Source organism: Brienomyrus brachyistius, chromosome 9, assembly GCF_023856365.1.
Source record: "Brienomyrus brachyistius isolate T26 chromosome 9, BBRACH_0.4, whole genome shotgun sequence".
Lineage (NCBI taxonomy): Eukaryota > Metazoa > Chordata > Actinopteri > Osteoglossiformes > Mormyridae > Brienomyrus > Brienomyrus brachyistius.
The window spans coordinates 4987612-5007353 of NC_064541.1; the positions used below are offsets into that span (position 1 = coordinate 4987612).

A 19742-nucleotide genomic window follows, 5' to 3' on the forward strand; every position below is an offset into this window, starting at 1 on the left:
ACTTAGAAGAAGCATGTGAAAACACGGAGAACATGCATAGGCAAGCATCAAGGGGGAGGCGTGTAGCTCAGCAGGTCCAGACAGTCATGGGTTTGAATCATATCACCATTAAGCCCATAACCACAATTGCCTGACCATGGTCTCCGACCCCAAACTTTCTGTATGCAGCTCTGGATAAAACAATCTAAATAAATAAATACAAACTGATACAAAGAGCAGTAGCTGAGATTGGAGGTTTGAGGCTACAGTGCTAACTACTGACTTTTATTACCAACTTGTAGAACCTCAGACAAGTTTTGGTTATCTACCTACATGCCTTGATTTGAAGCCCTTTGCTATGCATACGCATACACTCAGACCCATCACTCATCACATATGACCGCACTGCTGATTTATCAGCCACAGTATTAACGGAGTGGTGCCATTAATGATTGCCTGTGGCTGAAATTAATTTGCGACGTGTGCAGCAGTTATTAGTAATTTAATTAGGGAAAAAGTAGCCGTGCACTTTGTGATTTATATGTGGGGGACTAACATTTAAATTGCTCTTGATCAGGGGCAATTCTAAGATTCCTTAAGGTGGGGGACATAAGAGGAGCCATAATTCATTCAGAGGAGGCCAACTTTATCATTAGCCAATGATATGTCTTGAATCAATGAGATACAGGAGAGAAGGCACTCAAGGGGCCAATCCACTTTCAGCTGGGACTAGGGCTCATGTGACCCCAGTCCTATGTACATTCCTACTCTTGACATATGTGTGCTCCGAACTTCAGACATTTGCTCTTGATGATCTGTGGAACATTTCTCCTTGTGAGTTGTGTGCTGTTGAGTCTGGACTGTGCACCACGCCTGCTAGGCTGTACTTGTAAATAAGAAACTGTTCTTAACGCTTTGCCTCGTAAAATAAAGGTTAATGAATGATTGAATATTGGCTGAGCGAGCCAGGGGGACATTTTCGCCAATCAACCACGTGACAGATGAGATTTAATGTTCCTCGTCCTTCCTGGGTCTGACACCATGCCACAGATATATGCCACGTCATGCACTGGGTCTGGGAACGTGACAGCCCACGCAGCCCGAAACATGGTGTTCGCGAAGTGCACTGCTGACACACATGACAGACTGTGTCCAGAGAGTAAATGTGCGCAGTCTGGAGATGACTGGCAAAGTGTGTAAAACACAGGAGGGCGTGCACATTACAGGGGGAAGGGCAGGGTCTGGGGACAAGTCCCTCTATTCGCCTTTAACTAAAAGCATTAAGAGGATAAAGTGAGCTTGTTGTGCTAGTTGGGGAGACAGATTGGAAGCCGCTGTGACTCTGTGATTAAATAAGAAAGAAAAAATATCCCAATAAACAGCCCTTAATCACTGTCCAAATGTATGTGTTGTACTACTGCAAAGATGGAATTTCCTTTTCGGGATATCCATCCATCCATCCATCCATCTTTGTAAGACCCAGCAGTTCATTTTTGTCCTCTGTAGGGGACGTGAGTCTCTGGTCACTATTTTTAAACTCATATATTCCTCATGTTGAGAGCTCTGATACCTGTGGTCTTCACATCTCTCCGATGTCATACAGAACCAGGTTTTCCACACAGCGCTCTCTTTAGGTATCAGGCTGGCACTCTTTACCCTGCATAGGCCACTGCTACTCCCCACTTATCGACATGAAAGTTGAGTCCATCTGAATCCACCATCGCGACAAAAGCAGCAGGTGACAAAGGGACAGGCGGCTGGTCGCCGTGGCAACGCTCCCGGTTAGTGGCCGTACCGAAATCCCTCTTAGAGCCACTCGGGTCGAGGTGAAACCTGTTAGAGGCAGAATGGGGAACTGATTAACAGCTTTAATCCAGACATGACCGCACCCAGAAGCGACTTCCCTGCTGAAATGTGTGCCAGACAGTGCTGGAAGGTTCCGGTTTTGCCTGCTATGCCGCTGCCCAGCAGAGTAGCCAGGTGGTCTCATTAAACTCGTGGCAGCTAATGAGCACCAAAGGCCGGCTGCTTGATCTTCCTGTGAAGGGCTGGAGATCTGAAGGAACGTGCTACTCCTTTTTAATCTCCTCACATCCCCCTGGTGAGGATTTAGTGCGATAGCCCCCGTCTTGTATGATCAAATACACGCTTTAGCTCTGGGTGGTAAGTCTGCAGTTTCAAATTACCCTGTGTGCGTCAGCAACAGAGATGGCCTTTCTCGTAGGGTGTCTTTGAGGCCACGATCGAGTCCCGAACCCTGTGAAAGTAACTCTGACAGGTCCAAGTGAATTCTTACGGCAAATCCTATGGCTTTTACATTTAGCATTTTCTAGATGATTATTTCTCTTTTCCGCTGCATTCTGTCTATCAGACGCTTGGCAGAACCCCCCGCCGTTTTCACAGTTCCCTGCACCGCCGAATGCCAGCCTTTCATTCCTCGTATCTGCTACCCTCCAGCTCGTCACTGGCGCCGATACCAATGTTGTGATTTGATTGCCCGAATTACCATGTGAATATTTCCTGATTGTGCCGTGGCGTGTCAGGAATTCCGGGAAGCACAATCCGGTTAAACGGGAAGCGCGCTTCAGAGGTCGCGGGCAGATGCGGGTGAATACAGTGCCGGGGCTGGCATACAGGACCAATTACCACCCAGCCTGTACCGTGTGCCAGGGAGTTAATGGTGTTGTGCAATTGGCGGTGATTTCTATGCAGTAGAAAATGTTTTGCTGTCTGCTTTGTAGCGGGCTGTCGAACCCTGGCTGATGCATGGGGACCAGGCCACGTTCCACACACCCCCTCCCCCACCCGAACCCCCGCCCCGCTTGATGAATATGCAAAATGGAATTAAGTGAAACATGTGCATTAATTAACAGAGGGCTGAGATTTCGGGAGGGATTCCCACCATGTTAGGATGGGATTCTGGGCGGGAGAATTAAAAAATGCACACAGCACCAACCACAGCTCAACTCAAAGGCGTACACATCCACACGCTGGCTATAATTTGGTCCCTGGCCGTAATTTAATTTCTGTGACCCTCAGCGAAGTGGAGGATGTTTCTACATTGGTTTTGGCTGGCGGGCATTTAGCTGAAGACCAGCTGTAGTGTGGTACATGAGAGGGGCTCATTAACATCACCAGCTACGCCTCTTTATTTATATATCCTACCATATAGACCATATATGATGTCTGGAACCAAGTAATGAGAGGTGAAAAATTACATATGACTGGGTAACATATAGCTTAGGTAAGCGAATTGCCGTTGACTCACGTTTCGCCTCCACTTGGACGTTGCTACCTGCCCCTGTGTGGCCACTTTATTCCGTTGGCCATCTTGACTATAAATCTCGCCATTTGCATGATTTGCACAAGTGACAATGAGATTTGTACTACACGGCCAATGCTGATTGAATTACAGTAACCCAGTCGGGACGGGAGACGAATGGTGGCTTGGCAGCCTGTCAGGGAGCCACCCTGTGTTGCAGCTGTTTAGTTGTTTGTCTTCATCTTGAGCCCGGCGCTACATGATTATCGCCATTGTGCCGGACTGTGGCATCGTAAATCGCTTGAATGCGCAGCACGTTGATAAACACACAGGCAACTTAAATGCCCCTGAATTGTTGCCCTAATCCCGAGGAGGCAGATAGGCCCTGGTGTGTGTTTACGTGTCCCGACTACAGACCCAACACTGCATTCTTCACTGGATTCACTGCCAGTTTTCCTCTTTGTTTTTTTTCCTCCATAGACTCCTAAGGAACATTGCAGAAGATCCTTCTTGTGCAAGTAGAAGGGAGGTAATTGAGTTCTCCACTAGAAAAGGGTGTATGCTAAATTTTTCAGTTAATTAAATACTGAGTTATGGAAATCATCCTCTAAACTATACCCTCTGCTCATTTACTGACCAAGTTCCATTCCAGTGACTAGGTCATTAAGCCAAATAGACCCAAAGGAAAATCATGGTAGCCTAGGTGTAACTGCTACTGTTTTTTTATGCAGTGACAATCACTGGTTGCTGTCATCTCAATTAGATAAAATTGTTGTTATGGTATGCCAACATTACTTTCACTCCAGGGTGCATTATTGTCAGATACACAAAATTTGGTCAGAAATGCGCTCATTGATTGGAAATTAATTTTTATGTTACTGTCATATTCGCGAATGGTCAGTAACCAAGGTAGTCGCTAACCAAGGAGAAGGTGCATTATTATTTTTCCACATGTGCAAAGATAGAAGAAGAGGGTCACTGTACAAATGGCTGCTGATTTTCATATTTTTGTGCCGATCAACTAAAAATAAACACCTAAGAATTTAGCTAGTGCAAAATAGGTGCCTATAGGTAAAAGTGGAGACAGGAAAGGGGAGGCATGGCTAACAGTCCAGTTTCGCTCGTTTATAAAAATCAGGTTAAACTATAATGACTCAACTCAGTTTCAGTAGACATTCATTTCAATATCCTGCAGTGCATCAAAATGCTGGGGCTGGCGATTTGGCTCAGAACAGGTCCAGTCAATGCCCAGAACGTTCAAACGAGGCACTTCCTTACTATAAAGATCATTAAATGATTCAAGCATACTTGCATTGACAAAAGGAATTTCCTTCTTAATTATGGAGATCATTTCATGTGCTATATTAAAGGGCCACAGCAATTTTAACATTGAATTGATCCCAATTAATAGCAGGCCTTCACTAATGACTTTCTATGATTGCAGCTGAACTTTCTCAAACACACCGAGTGGCGTAAGAAGAGAAATCTTCAACGGGACGCATTTGGTGCCAGCGTTTGAACTTTAAGCAAGAGAGATTTGATTGTAACGTAATTGTGAATGGAAATGAGCCAGAGCTAAATGTGTTTAATAAAGGAATTAGCGTTAGCACTTTAGATAAGAGTATGCAAATCACATTCACGGCCACTTTATTAATTAGAGCGTGCAGTTTTAACCGGCAAGGGCCGGTGGCTTTAATCTTCTGAAGGTTAGTCTATAGGTCGATGTCATTTTTCAATTCAACTTCCAAGCAGTATGTCTTTCAGTTCAATTTCCTGAGTATAGGATTCACTTACTTCATCGGCTCTTCTTGGGAGTGACTTGTCTCCAAACCAAACAGTCCATCAGTTTGTAATATGCACGTACTATGCAAAGCGTCTATCTGTCCGTCTGTCTTCCTTAAGTGCTTGTGCAGTACTGGGCAAACGTGAGCCAGAAACATGCCCCAGGAAGGGAAGGGGACGTCCTGGAGGGAACGATAACAATAAGCACCCCATAATTCCATCTTCCAACCGCCCATTCAGCACAGTCATGCTGGAACAGCAGCCAATCACAGGCAGCATGGGACACAAGGGGGCGGGGGCATCGCTGGGCACGTGCACTGTGGGCAATCTAAAGTATATTTAAATATATATGTATGTATAATACATTGTAAATATCTCTAAATTGCCTACAGAGTATCATGTGTAAGTTTTCTGTGATGGATTGGTCACCCATCCAGGGTGTACCCCCTCCCATGCCCTGTGCTGCCTGGGATGGACTCCAAGCCCCCCAGGAACCTGACCAGGATTACCAGGTAGAAGGTGGAAGGATTCATCTTAAATAAGATCATACTTGGATCAGTGACTCGATCAGTGATTTGAAGTTGACTTCTTGTTGGCTGCAATTCATCAAAGATGCATTTCTTGCATCAGAGGAAGGAAGAAATCAATTACAATGTAATGCAAGAGAATAAATTCCATGATATACAATAAAGCGTTAATATCTCCCCCTAGTCTGTGACTGATCGGCCTCTAATGTGGGGGCCGTGACACTGGCGGTCGTGAGTCAGTGTCTGCCGAGCCCAAAAGAGGATGTACGAGCAGCAGCGCCGTCTGCCACCTCCACGTCCTCTCCCACGTTTCGGAACAGTGCCCCGCGCTGCACAGGAAGTCCGGCTGCACCTGACCTGGCCTGCTATCCGGTCATGTGACCAGCTTCCACTATGCGTCACCGACCTCTTCCCCAATATCTCTGACTTGTAATATTATTGTATGTCTCTCTGCATTAAAAACGAATCTGCTGCAACAGCAGAATGCACATATAACCTCAGGAAGGATGTCACACATCATTGTAATTGTCTCAGAGGAGTGTCCATCTCTGACTGCACATTCAGCGCATCCATAGACGCACCTTTGAGGGCTGTTTTTCCCTGCGAGTTCACGGTGCTCTGGGGTGTCAGACCCAAAGCGTCCCTAAGCCTTACAATCCGTGAGACACCAGCAGGTAACGTTACAGAAGACTGTTATAGAGCCAGTATGAATCCCCCCCTCCATTTCCCATGACTATTCCCCCGGTACTGGGTCAGGGGGAGTCTCTCAGCATCCGATGCACACCCTGGACAGGAAGTCTGTCCATCTCAGGCTCACACTAACTATGTACAACTCAATGATGCCAATTAGCCTGACTGCATGTTTCTGGCCTGTGGGTGGAAAGTGGAGCACCTACAGGAAAGCTGCACACACATGGGCCCTGGAGGTGTGATGCTACAGTGTTAATTGGTAAGCCAGTGCTGCTACATGGATGTTATTCCATCCAGTCATCCATCTTCAAACCACTCACCCTGGCCCAGCGCCGGCTGAAGCCCGTGTGGAGCCTTAGGCTAAGCTTACCTCTGGTGCCACCCCCTCACCACAAGCTTCCCCTCCATTGCCCCCCCCTCCCCCCCCCCCCGGCAAGTTTCACTGGGGTTGACGCCAGCGGTTTGCTAAGAAGGTGACGCCCTAGGCGGCCGCCTATGTCGCCTGATGTGTTGACTGGCACTGTCCTGGTTGCTGGTATATCGCATGTGAAATGTCAGGATGGGCTCCTCAGAGAAGCCTTCTAATGAAGGCCTCGTCCTCCCCGGACGGTGGCCCCAGAACCCGAACCCTGACAGCTGCCAGTCCGCATCTGTCCTATCCTGTGATGTTTGGCTCTTCCGACGCTGTGGCCCAGGCAAGGAAAAGGCACAAACAGATGGGTAAGCTGTTTAAACCGCCCCAGACAAGCACTGTCATGCATTATAAATGATGAACATGCACAAACGTGCATTAAACCTGCGGCACTCCGCAGCCGTAATAAATAAGTAAGCAAATAAATAAATAAGTAAATAAAAACTTCACTGCTTTCTATAGCTGAATTATCATCTATGACCTGATTGACAGGTTCTTTGTAGATGCTAGCAGTACGTTGTTCAAAAAATATGGTGCCTTTCATCACGGAAGGTTAATATCAGCGGATTTTCTTGTCTAATTGTTGTGCTTCCCTTCGAAAATGTCAGTGGTGTTAGCAGTGGAATTACTCAGGACAGCAGAGCTACAGTGTGCTACTGGCAGTCAAAGGAGGAGGGCAGAACAACATGAATAATGAAATTTATCATGTTGCTTTTTAAAATCTGTCACTGCCTTATGAAATGTGCATCGCATTGACAAACAGGTTGAAACGACACTATCAGGGTTGCCAGGTTTGGTCAGCTGGCTGGAGTGAGATTCTAAATTCAAATCAAGTCTGCACAAACATGAACATTTAAATTCATGTAACAGCTTTATTATCTTGCAAATAATCTGTATGGTTTGCAAATTACCTGAACACTTTTTATGTAGCTATTTTTAGGTTTATAACGCAATAATATAGATTTGCCGTAAGATTTCTTGTTTGAGAGTCTGAAAGCGTGAGCGCCACGTCAAGTGCATGAAGTGGGCAACCCTGCACTATTAATGTAAAGCGAGCATAATAGTTCAAGTAATTCTTGACAAACAAAAATGTACTTTCTGATCATCAACATATGGGAAGAATATGTCTGTCCAGACTGGACTATATAATTTTTATATTGATCCATTTTCTTCTTCTTGTTGTTGCTTTTATTTAGTCACCCAGAATGCAAGGAGAATGAGGGAATAGGAAGGTGGCACATTGCACCTTCACCACCAGCCATTGTGTGACCCCGTAAAGGTCCAACAGCGAGCCCATTACAGCCGCACATGCTAAGGGTTCGCTGGTGCAAAGGGTGTCGCTCCTTTGTGCCGAGGATCCTTTGCAGACCATTGATTGTGCATGTGTTCGAAAATCTGAAGCCATCAGACTAGAATCTATAGAGCAGAGAGTGGATGACTGTTAATGAAGTCGACTGCGTATGGGAAGCTGAAAAATACATGAAGTTTAAATGTGGAGTATATGCTCAGAAATCGACAGACACTCGGTGAGTTTTCCGTCACTGTGGCCCAGTAGTGTTAGTAACCCTAACTTACAGTGGTGTCTCAGACCGTGATACCTGCTTCCCACTGTCCGTGAGTCACCAACGAATATCTCCAGTGCTGGATATATATATGAACTCGTTCACAGAGTCAGAAGTCACAAATATGAGCAGATATTAGAATTGCCTTGCCAGTTTTACTTCCCTTATTTTTCTCATTTTTGACGTCTTGGCGCCCAAGACAGACCGAGTAGAAAAATCATCAGCGGATTCTGGGTGTCAGGGAGAGAAGGAGCGTGACAGACAGACCCACACTCCTTGTAATTGCAGCCTGAGCAGCTGCTGCATATTTTTTTAAGCGAATAATAGCATTCCCAAAATGTTACATGAAGTGTTAAGAGAGCACTGGGCCTTACAGCTGGGGGGGAAAAGGTCAGGTGACCAGCTCATGCCAGTAAACAGAGGGCTGTTTGAGAGCTTGCAGCCTCGAAGCCTGTTTTATATTTCGTTGCTTGTGTAAATGACAGGGCCGTACACAGAGGGCTCCTATCTCTCCCTCTTTTTTTCTGAAGGTACAGTTGCATAGCAACTGCAGGAAAGTAATTTTCAACATGCGGGGCCTCATTTAAATGAGAAATCTGTGTTTTAATGTGTCTAGATACAGATGGTTTTGGTGCATTGCCAGAAATTCAATTTGAGCATTTAAAAAAAAATTCGGAGATATTACAGTGTAACATTAGCATTTTTTTTCAGTATGGAACACTGACAGTATGCAATAGGATGTTTGTGTTTTCATAAACCTGAAAGCAATAATGTTACAATTCAGAGGAGTAACACAAAGGCTTTTTTTAAATGCAGAAGCATGTAGTAATACTGGACAAAAGCATAGACATTCATGGTGCCGTCATGAAGGCGATAACAGGAAGGGTACATTTGCTTGTTTATTTCTGGTGAATTATTTGATCAAATGCAAAAATGAATCCCAAAAAAGAAAAAGCAGAAAAAAATATCCGCCTCACATATTATTTTAATCTTAAATTATATACATATGTGTATACCACACACATGCTAAAATATAATACACCTCAATTCACTCAAACCACGTAATAATTGTGATCATTCATACACATAACTTAGACCCACAAAAACCTTTCAATAAGCAAAATGGTCTAAATATTTGTATATCATGATTAAAAATGTGTTTCTGCGCCTTTTACACAATGTCCTATACATTATTTGACAAAAGATAATAATAATAATAAATTATTGCAGCATTGTGTTTTTGTAAGCTTCTAAAACAAGAGCAGGTGCTGAATCAAGAGCTATTTCCAGATAAGTGTTTCTTCCCAGATTAAAAGAGTACAATTTCCTTATGAATATATTAACATTTTATGAGTGAAATCAGGCAAAGGAAATCTACTCTGCATAAATAATGCCTGGGCTTAATAACTCTGCCTGGCAGGAAGTCTGTCTTGACATCTGAAATTGAATGGGGCATTCAGAGTTCCCATGTGTTTAATGTAACTCCCGCATTGTAGGATCTCTTCTGATGCTTTTCCTATCCTGTCATCACTCTTTGGTCAAAATGTTCCCATAAAGCAACGCAAAAATTGCAGCCATAAAGCTTCAGATTGGCATTTAATGTGTTTTAAAACAGCGATTATTACCTCGTGCACACTCTGCATCCTTGAGTGAGGTTTTATTTATGCATCAAAAGCAAATGGAAAATAAATAAACTGGGCGAGACTGCCTCTGTGATAAAATTAATGAAAGTGAAAGGGGTATTTTAGCAGAGGTAAGAGAGCTCGGGCGCAAGAGCCCGGTCTATTTGCATATTTATTTAAAACGCCCAGGGTGTGTGAGGTGCCGCTGTCCTTGCAATGCATGCCTATTTATTGGACATTTTAGAAACAGCAAAAATGTCACCAACGGTGAATTAATGTTAAACATAACCCAATGCATTAAAGAGGCTCGCTGGTAAGCTGTGCCTGCATCGTCATTTGCTCTAATTTGTCGAAAGATCCTTCTCCGTCTTGCTGCAGCGTTATTGCCAGCTAACAGGAAAATGTATGTAAATAATCAGATGAACAGTCCACTGCATGCACATGCATGTCTGCATGCATCAAGCATAAGCAGAAAACGTGGTAACCATCTGGGGGAGGTGGTGTTTTGAGGAAATGTTATTTTATTTGTTTAGAAAGTCAAGTTATTTGATGATCTTAAAGACACCAGTGGTAATCAAAATAATTTACATGAATGTATTATTGAATTAATATTTACCTTTATTGATCACCTTAAAGCGATATTTATTTTCTTTTCCAAATTACACTTATACGTGTGCCTGGTGTGTTCATTAGTATGGTGTTCTAATAATTGAGAAGAACTGCACAAGTCAATTAAACCTATAAGACATAAATCATATTCTTCTGTTTGCTACACATACACATATTCACAGAGGTTTGGAGAAGTTAACACCAAAAGTGGGGAATGTTTAAGGGTTAAAAATACTGAAGTCATTCTCTGGAGATATTAAAAACAGATTATTTCTTAAATAAGTGGAAATCTAAGGCTATCCAAATCCAATGAACAGAAGTGGAATTTCTCAGTAACCTTTTTAACTGTTACCTTCCAGCACATTAAGCAATTTTTGGAATAGTTAAGTAATTCCTAGAGGCACCACAGTTTTAATTAGTCCCCAGTAAACTGCATTTAAGAAGTTTAAAATTCCATTATTCCCTCAACACCCCCTCATGTACCTTAATTACTGACTTTTTTCTCCCTTTTCTTGTTTGGAGAAAAACCCAGCTGTTGACAGGCAGAAGCAGGGCAACCCTAACCCTATCCCTAACCCTAAATGCACAGGGACCAGTGCAGGTTAACCCATAAAGAGCCACAGGTGGCAGCCTATAGGGTGTCATCTTCTGTGGGGGCAGTGACTTAGCAAACGGCCTTGAGGGGGTGGGGGGGGGGAGCTCACATAAGGTACCACGTGGGTTTTGAGTGGCAGGATGAGGATGCCATGAGCATCTGACAAGCTTGGAAATAGAAACTTGGCACAGACCCCTAATGAATAAGAACCTGAGCATGGACCCCTAACAGATCAGAACCTGAGCATGGATCTCTAATAGATCAGAACCTGAACACAGACCTCTAATGGATCTGGACCTGAACACGGACCCCTTAACAGATCATAACCCTGGCACAGACCCCTAACGGATCGGGACATGGGCACAGACCCCTAACGGATCGGGACCTGGGCACGGACCCCTAACGGATTGGGACCTGGGCACGGAACCCTAACGGATCTGAATGTGGGCACGGACCCCTAACGGATCAGGGCCTGGGCACAGACCCCTAACGGATCAGGACCTGGGCACGGACCCCTAACGGATTGGGACCTGGGCACGGAACCCTAACGGATCTGAATGTGGCCACGGACCCCTAACGGATCAGGGCCTGGGCACGGACCCCTAACGGATCAGGGCCTGGGCACGGACCCCTAACGGATCGGGACATAAGCACAGACCCCAAACGGATCAGCCTGCTCTCAGGTAGAATCCTGCAGCTGCCCGGCCATCAAAACAAGAACAACAAGCCACACTGGAGATATTTTTATTATAACTGAAGTTTCCAACCAACATTAATGCACATTTGAAATTCATCAACACATTCATTTAGTTTCTTTTTTGTAGATGTTTAGCAAATTAAAACTGAAGTAACATCCTAAAGGACTTGCAAGTATTAGTTATCAGGGTGCGATTTTACAAATTCATAAAGTGAGAGGAAAACCCATCAGCACGGCTTACAAAGGAGCGGGCAATGCAAAGGAAATGTAATTAGATAATGTCTGATAAGATGTGGAAAGCAAGTGTCTGTATAAAAACCCCCTATTAAAAACCATGGGGGGGGGGGGGGGGGGGTGCACATAGTCATGGACTGCCACATTGTGTTACTGAAGCTAACAGCCTTCTGATTAATTTGATCATGAGTCATTTTATTCCACTCTGTTACCTGCTGGGCTGCCTTTACTATTATCAGTACTGACCTAGAGGAGAATATGGCAGGCTGTTTTATAAAGATTGCATCACAGAGGGATTTGTAGTCCGTCTGAGAATATGCATTGATCCATATTTTAACTGCTAGTGAAGGTTGCGGGAGGGGGTTGGAGGGGGGGTGGCACTGGAGCTTATCTTTGGCAGCGCAGGGCACAAGGCTGGGACACCAGTCCATCACAGGGCACTTATACTCACACACTATGTCATACTCTATAGGCAATTTAGGGATGCTAGGTAGTCTAACTACATGTCTTTTGAGCTCCAGGACATAATCAGGAACATGCAAACTCACACACACATAACATTTGAACCCCTTGCATGATACTGCTCCTCTGGAAGCCATTAGACATTAGAGATATTTAGGTGCCTTGTGCAGCAGGAATTGGCAGGATTTGCTATGGAAAAAAAATGCATATTAAAAGTGCAGGTATAAAAAAAAAAAAACAACAAATGCCTGTAACCTGACAATAGAAGCAACCTTTTAATTTGGCCTCCCTTTGAAAGTCGAAAATCATCACTTTGTTCTGAGGTCTGAAACGTTGCCAAGTAACTGAAAGCTATGACGCGCAGCAAAGCTCACCATACGAAGAAACTGTAGAAAATGACAGGGAAAAGGGAACAATAATGAATTAGGGATGGACAAAAGAAAATGAGTAGTGTGAGATTAACCTTTAGGAAAGACGCCACAGCTGTAAGTGGGCTGAATGGTGAGTACTAGGCCTTTGCTCAGTGAGACTGATGTGCCATTTCTGGAAATGAGTGAGCTACAGTTGTGTTCTTTCAACTGGCCACGCTTCTTTTCCACAATGAGGATCAAAGAGGGGAGAAAGAATGCCTGAAAATGTCTAATATTTATTGCCATTGCTTTTTTTCTCCTTATACTTTTTATTGCTTTGGGGAGGGGTTAAGACAAAGCCCCAAAGAGATTAGCCAGCGGAATGAAATCAAACACAGGCCTGTAAATCGCCAAACATGAAAGGTGCAATCTTTTGTAGTATAAAAATTCTTTGTGCAGCTTTACATTTAAATCAATTATCAGCTGTTCAAAGCCCTTTTTAAGAACATATTCAAAGCCACAAGAGAAATGTTCTTCTTTAAATGTATTTTCCTTTCTTGTATTTTGCCAGTAACTGTAAACTGGGGGATTTCACACTGCTCATTTCACATAGACGGTACTATTGCAGGCAATTTGTGTATTTGGGTTGACGTCTTTGGTCATTCCTTGGTGCAGTGTAGACAGCATGAGATCAGGTGGTCTCACCTCAACTCTTGCAGTGATGTGTGAAGCCCTCTCCTTTTAGTTCGACATTTTGTTTCAGCCAAGATTTGTAGTTTCCAAGGAATTTAAAAGAGGACTATAGCTAGCATCAGTAAACAGTGTCCTAGGGAGTGACTTCTTATTCCAAGGATTACACACAGTGTTCATTTTAAACTGGACTTAACCCATTTAAGAGAAAGTGGGTCATGAAAAATCAGGTGTCAACAAATATTTACTGTTAAACATGATCTTGTTTGTAATCATTTTATCACCCAGAAACACTAGCTCTGCCCCTGTGCTGTGGTCCGGAGCAGCGGGGCCCAGCCAGCGAGGCTGTGATCCTGCCATCTCCCACAGAGGCCTCTGGCAAATACTGGCAGGCTCAGTAACCTGGATCTGCACCAGTCATTTTAAGTCTGTGGGTCGAATCGCTTTCTCATGGCCTCCCAGAGCCACTTTCATGGAAGGCTGTGAGTCCTAAAGTGGAAAAGATAGGAAGAGTATTGAAGTGGTCCGTTTGAGTGTATAATGAGATCATTAAGCGCAGAGGTGGAATGAGAGGTAGCACATCTGATGGCGGGCGAACCAGGCCGACATTACAGGTAGGCTGAATGAAGAGATGGCACCCTCAAAGCCCATCCAGACTGACTGTTAACAGGGATGCATTCTGCAGCAACTCACTGCTCCTTGATCCATTGATATATTCTACTGAATGGGATTCCTCTTTGATCTGTAGTAATATTTAACCGTATCTATAGGGAATCCAATCCATATTGGTCTTATTGCAGTTTACTAGTAAAGTATGTACTTTTGCATGTGAACTGGCAAACAAAGCTTTGATACCTTAAAATAAACACATATTAGCATTTGCAATATACATATCAGTAGGGAGTTTCAAGAGCTATATTGCAAGTCGTAAAACTACATTTATTTAGATTAACTGCTTTGAAGGTGGTGAGCTGGTATGTTCTGTTCCTTATGAATGTCATATGCAGACAATGCGCTTGATGTTCATTACACAGCGTTTTATTTTAGCGTTCTGAAATGTGTTACTGATTACTCACTGAGTACATTACTGGTGAACAGGGGATGCCAGACAAGGAAGGACTATGACAGCTGGCTGTATTTCTGTAAATGGGGAAGTAAAATGTGAACGTACTGTCTGCCTTGGATTTCACAAATACTTAATGGTATTTAATTGGTATGAATGACAAAGGAATATATTTTCAGCTTTTTTTTTTTTTTTACTGGACCACGAGATGCAAAGCCAGTATAACCAGTTAATTTAAATATAAAAGAGTGCTCATTTAAAAAGCAGTAATGACTGCATGTTTGCCAGGCAAAGACCATTACTTAATTTTATTTCATTTAAGTAGCTCATGGTGCTTTTAAACCCACCATCATTTTGGGGGGTTTAATGAGCCTCAGACACAGAGGACCTTGGCAGAAATATCTGAAAGGCATCCTCTTGGGCACCTCTCTCTTGGGGTCCTTCCATGCCTATTTGCACGGATGGGAGGGAGGGGGAGATTTGACAGAGATTCAGGAAAGTAAGACAACTTTCTGAGTTGCCACCGGTCACCGGGGCGTCTGTCACCTTGAGAAGCAGGGCTTAGACACCGGAGATTGAAGCAGGCCGTTTAATGGATGCTAATGTGGGAACCAAAGGCAGATGTCCAATTAAAACGAACGGCTCTGGGGGCAGGTGCAGCCACGCGCTCAGTTTACGTCCCAGCAGGGCCGTTCCCCTGCTTTTCTTCTCTCCAGTGATGGCACAGAAATTAGCGTGGGAGGTCATGCAGAGTTCTCAAAGAAAAGGCCACTTTGGAAGAATTGTTAAGAACTGAGTTATGATACTGGGGGGGCAGCATTGTGACTCAACAGGTTAGCCTTCTGTGCCACCTGTGATCGGAAGGTCACCATCCTTAGCAAAATAGTCACATTTCTGTTGGGCTCCTGACCCTTAACCTCCCCCCCCCCAAAAAAAAATACTCCAAGGACACACTGGCTGAAACTGCAATCGGACTCTAAGCTTCACTTTCACCTGTATATTTGTGTGTGTTTCATTCAGTCCCTGGTGGGCTGTTTGCAATCTGTCTGATAACCGTAATCTGTATTTGGGAATTGACATTTCTTAGCATAGCTTATCTTCACATTGCTATCATCAGTCATTTGGAGATTTTATTGAACTAATAGTAAATCTAGGTCTGACTGACTTAACAGGGTAACCAGGTAGAGTGTACTGCAGAGTGTGCAATATATATTGTCAATTTCATTGAAAAAGCAGATCTCCATTACAGCATTGATGGATTTCCATTTCATCTTTGCCGTGTAAATATACAGTCTGCCACTTTACTGGCTTATGAATGAATTCAAATGACTTTGTGTGTTCATGCCTGTTTTTAATGAGTTCTGCGCAAATTTCACTCTACAGTATAATTTCTAGACGAGATGTTCAAAAGAGGTTTTCTTGCCTGGAGCACCGTTGGACTTGAGCTTGAGATGGTGGTGAAAAAGAAATACTTAATGTTAACCATATCATATATAATATATCATAAATAATATGCTTAATATAATTTAGGGACTATGGCGATCTGGTTAGTCTAATCCTTTTGACAGCCAGCATAAAAAAAACTGAATAAAGAAAAAATGAATCAGTGAACTCTTCTTATCATCAAAAGCTTGGAACAGGCATGTCTTATGTCAGAATGGCACAGTGTCTGTACATCAGCGCTGCAGACTTTGTCTAGATCTAAATTCACTAACTGGAACCTCTCTAATGTCTTATCTTACAGTTTGAGAAGAAGAAAAAAATACTGATGTGGTTCTGAGGACTGAAAATCAAAACAGGGATTTAGAATCCAAGGACATGCAGATACGGTTTGGAAACGGGAGGGGAAAATGCCAGTCTTATCTTTGTAATTAGAATGACTGGTTTTGTTTGTTCCAATGAATGCTTTTACATGCTGGTAATCTTAAATAAATAAGCCATCCCTCTCTCAGGTTAGGCTGTGCCTCTCCTTTCCCTCCCCTGCCTCTAACAGGTCTCTGGTGGTTCACATGCAATTTGAGCATGTTAAGAGGACACCGGGGGAACCTCGGCCACCTGGCGTCTCAGAAAAGCCCCAAGGAACCCTGGGAGATGTGTCAACACTGAGGGTAGGTCCACCCATGCCAATTATTACCAGGCTGCAGGAGCAGCCGACTCTCATTCTCCCCAATGGGGAGATCTCTCTCAGCACATAAAACAAGGCCCTCACTTGCTGGTGCTCTGTGATGGGCGCTGTATGCCTTCTCACGGAACGCTGTCCCCGAGGAGGATATCAGATCTATACCTTCGCTGGCTGGGCTCACACGGGAACCAGCAAGGTAACGATCAATACCTAAAGGTCATTTCTGAATTATAAGTGATACTTTCAAAAACTGAGAGGTCTGGGTCGATGATGGTAAAGCACTTCTTGTGTTTTCAGTGAAATGTGACACACACATATACATATATTATATATATATATACATATACACACACATACACACACACTTTCCTGGCACTGTCTATTCTGCTCTCACATTGCATTCAACAATGTATCGCAATACCCTGTGTTTGTTTTTTTGTGTAAAAAATTCAGACGCAAAGTGACCTCTTGCCTCCAGTCTCATAAATATGAATGGTTAAATGGTTAGATTTCACATTAAAAAACACAGATGTGGCCGGGTTCATGTTGTGTTCAGGCTGCCCCTTTTGTTGCCAGGTGACTCAGCTAGTCACCTAGATAAAGGCCACCATTTAATTCCCCCTTTTCCCCTGTGATCCCGGTCCGTCAGGCACGACTCCGCGTGTCAGGTCCGCAAGGTGCAGGTGGTGATAGGGAGATACCTGGCTGGGCCATCTGGAAAAGGAGAAAGGGCACAGCGCTGACAGGAGGAGGCTGTTCGTGACAAAGGTAAGCCGAGATGAGTGAAACTGAGAGCCATGTGTGTGCGGGAAGGCAGGCCTTTGCGTGTGGGGCCCCCGGGGCAGCCGCGTCACAGCCGGTGCAGCACGTCTTGAGCGACGGGACAGGCGCCCTCTGTGTTTACCGAAGGCCCGATACTGCTCACTAGCCAGCAAAGGGGAAGTGTGATTCATCCTGAGAGTAATTGCTCAACCATTGTTGTGTAATCCTCATGCTGGAGCGAGAGCCTTGTTTTGAAGGGGTAATCCGAGGGTAACATCTTGTTTATCTCTATACATGTGGAGAATCGGTAAAACAAGGTCAAGTGCTATTGGAGTCTGTTCTCCTTTGTTTGGTCTGGAGGGTAGGACTCATGCCATGCCCCAATATATTATAAACAAGCCATGTTGTTATTCTAGTGCGTGTAGGAGAAACAAAGTGCCGGATCTTGAAGTAAATGCTATTTTGACGGCAGACACGTGTATTGTTTGAGAGGACTTAAGCCGTAACTTTGAAATTTACAGATAAAGGTCACGATTCTCGGATGGAACGCGAGCCTGGCACGTTGTGTACAAGCCGTCCAGCTGACTGTCAGATAGAAATCTCTGGTGTAGGTTGTAGACAGTGTCATGCTGAAATCCCAGCATTTCAGTTTTATGCAGTTTTCGAAGGGAGGTGGCCCTCATCACATATATACCAGAAACAGATTTAAAAGCAACCAATAGTACAGCTCATGTATCATCAATTTATTCAGTTCAGGCTTGTGATTAATTTCACGCAATCCAGTAATCCATGCAGCATTAAAATATCTCGGAAATGAACATCTCAAAAAGATATCAAACTGCTGTATTGGAACCAAGTAATGCACCAGTACATTGTTAATTACACAAAAGAAAAATTTATGACAGTCAATGTATTCCACCCCCCCCCCATCTTCTTTGGTTCATCCATGCAACTGGGGAGGATTTATTTTGAGAATTCAAAGTAAACATACTTACCATTGAATACAGTTGGTTGATGGGATGAACTGTTCAAATTCTTGTCCAAATATCAGCTGTCTAGTATGTGATGTATTTTCAAATTATTATGATTAAATCAAAGCCCAATTGTGTTGGCATTATAAAATAATTTTTAACGTGCCAGGAAATGAGAACTGCCAAAAGGATAGAAGACGGCCTTCCCATACTGCAGGCCAGCTTCAATAGTTTTGGGTAGGAGTGTAAAATAGTAATAAATAATACTTGTATTAAAAGCAGGTAGTTGCAAGTTGCATGGCACATCTTCAGGTACTCAGAGACACTGGCATGTCACACAGATGACTGTTAATGATGCTTTGAAACTGTATTAACTGTGACATTCTTCGGCTTTGATGGCCTCCTGCACAATGTACACAAAGAACGGCTCCTTTCCTGTGACATTTCAGTCACTATGTCTGGATGCTGAAATTTGAGATTTGTTTACTGTACCTTGGAGACAGTTTAAGCAGGTCTGGGGGATTGTTTTGCATTTGCAACCATTTTAGATAAATTGTGAACTGCAAGACTTTAGAGAAACGGTACTGGAAAATAAACAGATCATGCTATTGGGTGATATTTGACGCTTCAGTGTACTAAACAGATTGAATTAAAGTTTATCTCAGAGGAAGCACAACAGGGAGAGACACTGTTTCTGTGACTAATTGAGCCTTTTTCAGCAACCGACTGAAAATGGTGGAGTTGAATCTGCCCATATAGCATAAAAATGACTAAAAATAAAGGACAAAAGGTTTATGTTTACAGCTTTTAGAAGAGTGGGTCGTTCTAGGAGGCTGAAGAAGTGCTCAAAATATTGCTCGTATAACAATAATTAAAGGAGTGCAATAGATAGAACAAAAAAATAATCCTACAATATGTTTTATTACAAATGCTGATGCAGATATGTTATATCTGAACCAGCATTCTGATATAGAGTATTACACAACACACCCTTAAATACTACTATTATTACTACTAATAATAATAATATGGATAGCTAGAAAAATGGATGGATAATTTAAATAAAATTCTTTTTCACGTGGCATGTACCCTCACAACCCACACGGTTTTTAGCGGGAATCGATTTTTGACTTATCAGCTAATCCAGTCAAAAACATGAAGCGCAATATATAACTGCAAGCATAAAAACAACTAATCTGTAAACCGTATTTCTTTAATTGGCCGACCACACAGGTTTACACACGCACACACACAGAGAGACACACACGCGTGTTATTATATCTTTTTGGGGACCGCTCATTCATTTCTATGGGGAAAATGCTAATGCTAAGTATGACAACCTTAACCCCGA

At 43.4% G+C, this 19742-nt stretch overlaps 1 long non-coding RNA gene across 1 annotated transcript in view; it reads right to left on the reverse strand.

Annotated features, from left to right (window-relative positions):
- Positions 1 to 19742, reverse strand: part of LOC125748368 (uncharacterized) — a 29005-nt gene that overhangs the window by 200 nt on the left and 9063 nt on the right. Inside the window, exon 3 of the long non-coding RNA XR_007399526.1 lies at positions 5036 to 5205. This is a non-coding gene — a long non-coding RNA (uncharacterized LOC125748368). The remainder of the gene's footprint in view (positions 1 to 5035; positions 5206 to 19742) is intronic.